Raw genomic sequence first — 3,255 nt, 5'->3', positions numbered from 1 at the left:
ATCTTTAAATTTTAATATTGTGTCTTTTCTTGTTTTTCATATGCATTCTTGAATTATTAGTGTCTAAAGTTTGAAAATTTCTAAGTTTGGTGTCTTGCATGTTTTTCTTTTCTTGAAAATTTTCAAAAATAAGTCTTGATGTTCATCTTGATCTTCAAAGTGTTCTTGGTGTTCATCTTGACATTCAAAGTGTTCTTGCATGCATCATGTGTTTTGATTCATAATCTTCATGTTTTGAGTCTTTTTGTTGTTTTTCTTTTTCATCATTAAAAATTCAAAAAATCAAAAAAATATCTTTCCCTTTTTCTTCTCATCAAATTCGAAAATTTGAATTGACTTTTTCAAAAATTTTTAAAATCTTGTTATTTCTTATGAGTCAAATCAAATTTCAATTTTAAAATTCTATCTTTTTCAAATCTTTTTCAAAAATCAAATCTTTTTCATTTTTCTTTCATAATTTTGAAATTTTCAAAATTTATTTTCAAAATATTTTTCTTATTTTTATTTCATATTTTCGAAATTAATGCTAAAAATTAATATGATTGATTCAAAAAAATTTTAGTTTGTTACTTGCCTAGTAAGAAAGATTCAACCTTTAAACTCTAGAATCATATCTTTATAGTTTCTTGTTAGTCAAGTAATCAACTTTCGTTTCAAAATCAAATCTTTTTAAATTTCTTTTTCAAATCTTTTTCAAATTAAGTTTCAATCATATCTTTTTCAAAATTAATTTCAAAATCTTTTCTAACTTCTTTTCTAACGTCTTATCTTTTCAAAATTAATTTTCAAATCCTTTTCTTTTTGTAATCCTATCTTTTTGTTTTAATCATATCTTTTTCAAAACTACCTAACTAACTCTCTCTCTCTAATTTTCGAAAATCCCTTCTTCTTTTTCAAAAATTCCTTTTTAATTAATTAATTGTTTTAAATTTAATTTAATTTTATTTTTTTTTAATTTTCGAATTTTAATTCTAATTTTAATTAAAAACAAAAATAATTTTCTTTTCTTTTTATTTAATTTTCGAAATTATCTCCCCCTCATCTCTTTCTAATTATTTTATTTATTTACTAACACTTCTCTTCATCTAAAAATTCGAACCCTCTCTTCCTCCTGCTGTTCGAATTTCTTTTCTTCTACTCACATAAAGGAATCTCTATACTGTGACATAGAGGATTCCATATTTTCTTTGTTATTTCCTTCTTTGCCATATGAGCAGGAACAAGGATAAGAACATTCTTGTTGAGGCTGATCCTGAACCTGAAATGACTCTGAAGAGGAAGCTAAGGGAAGCTAAAGCACAACTCTGGAGAAAATCTGACTGAAATTTTCGAAAAAGAAGGAGACATGGCCAAAAATAATAACAATGAAAGGAAGATGCTTGGTGACTTTACTGCACCCAATTCCAATTTACATGGAAGAAGCATCTCAATTCATGCCATTGGAGTAAACAATTTTGAGCTGAAACCTCAACTAGTTTCTCTGATGCAACAGAACTGCAAGTTTCAAGGACTTCCATCTGAAGATCCTTTTCAGTTCTTAACTGAATTCTTGCAGATCTGTGATACTATTAAGACCAATGGGGTTGATCCCGAGATCTACAGGCTTATGCTTTTCTCGTTTGCTGTAAGAGACAAAGCTAGAGTATGGTTGGACTCTCAACCTAAAGATAGCCTGAACTCTTGGGATAAGCTGGTCACGGCTTTCTTAGCCAAGTTCTTTCCTCCTCAAAAGCTTAGTAAGCTTAGAGTGGATGTTCAGACCTTCAAACAAAAGGAAGGTGAATCCCTCTATGAAGCTTGGGAGAGATACAAGGAACTGACCAAAAAGTGTCCTTCTGACATGCTTTCAGAATGGACCATCCTGGATATATTCTATGATGGTCTTTCTGAATTATCTAAAATGTCATTGGACCATTCTGCAGGTGGATCCATTCACCTAAAGAAAATGCCTACAGAAGCTCAAGAACTCATTGACATGGTTGCAAATAACCAGTTCATGTATACTTCTGAAAGGAATCCTGTGAATAATGGGACGCCTATGAAGAAGGGAGTTCTTGAAATTGATACCTGAATGCCATATTGGCTCAGAATAAAATATTGACTCAGCAAGTCAATATGATTTCTCAGAGTCTGAATGGGTTGAAGGAATCATCCAACAGTACTAAAGAGGCCTCTTCTGAAGAAGAAGCTTATGATCCTGAGAACCCTGCAATAGCAGAGGTAAATTACATGGGTGAACCCTATGGAAACACCTATAATCTTTCTTGGAGAAATCACCCAAATTTCTCATGGAAGGATCAACAAAAGTCTCAACAAGGCTTTAATAATGGTGGAAGAAACAAGTTTAGCAATAGCAAGCCTTTTTCGTCATCCACTCAGCAAAAGACAAAGAGTTCTGAGCAGAATCCATCTAGCTTAGCAAATATAGTCTCTGATCTATCTAAGGCCACTTTAAGTTTCATGAATGAAACAAGGTCCTCCATTAGAAATTTGGAGGCACAAGTGGGCCAGCTGAGTAAAAGAGTCACTGAAACTCCTCCTAGTACTCTCCCAAGCAATACAGAAGAAAATCCAAAGAGAGAGTGCAAAGCCATTGATTTAACCATCATGGCCGAACCTACAAGGAAGGAGGAGGACGTGAATGCTAGTGAGGAAGACCTCCTGGGACGTCCAGTGACCAATAAGGAGTTTCCCTTTGAGGAACCAAAGGAATCTGAGGCTCAATTAGAGACCATAGAGATTCCATTGAACCTCCTTCTACCCTTCATGAGCTTTGATGAGTATTCTTCTTCTGAAGAGAATGAGGATGTTACTGAAGAGCAAGTTGCCAAGTACCTTGGTGCAATCATGAAGCTAAATGCCAAGTTATTTGGTAATGAGACTTGGGAAGATGAACCTCCCTTGCTCATCAATGAACTGAGTGATCTGGATCAACTAACATTGCCTAAGAAGAAACAGGATTCTGGAAAGTTCTTAATACCTTTTACCATAGGCACCATGACCTTTGAGAAAGCTCTATGTGACCTTGGGTCAGGGATAAACCTCATGCCACTCTCTGTAATGGAGAAACTGGGAATCTTTGAGGTGCAAGCTGCCAGAATCTCATTAGAGATGGCAGACAACTCAAGAAAACAGGCTTATGGACTAGTAGAGGATGTGCTAGTAAAGGTTGAAGGCCTTTATATCCCCGCTGATTTCATAATCCTAGACACTTGGAAGGAAGAGGATGAATCCGTCATCCTTGGAAGACCCTTC

At 34.2% G+C, this 3,255-nt stretch overlaps 1 non-coding gene across 1 annotated transcript; it reads right to left on the bottom strand.

Moving 5' to 3' along the window:
• Positions 1 to 1,738: 1,738 nt before the first annotated feature.
• LOC148545693 (small nucleolar RNA R71) lies at positions 1,739 to 1,846 on the bottom strand. Its single transcript, XR_015901943.1, has one exon. It is a non-coding gene; the product is annotated as a small nucleolar RNA R71 (small nucleolar RNA).
• Between the last annotated feature and the right edge of the window lie 1,409 nt (positions 1,847 to 3,255).

This window comes from Arachis ipaensis, chromosome B9 (genome assembly GCF_059453495.1).
Source record: "Arachis ipaensis isolate K30076 ecotype BB chromosome B9, ASM5945349v1, whole genome shotgun sequence".
NCBI classification, from domain to species: domain Eukaryota; kingdom Viridiplantae; phylum Streptophyta; class Magnoliopsida; order Fabales; family Fabaceae; genus Arachis; species Arachis ipaensis.
This window is presented reverse-complemented; position numbering and strand designations above follow the sequence as displayed.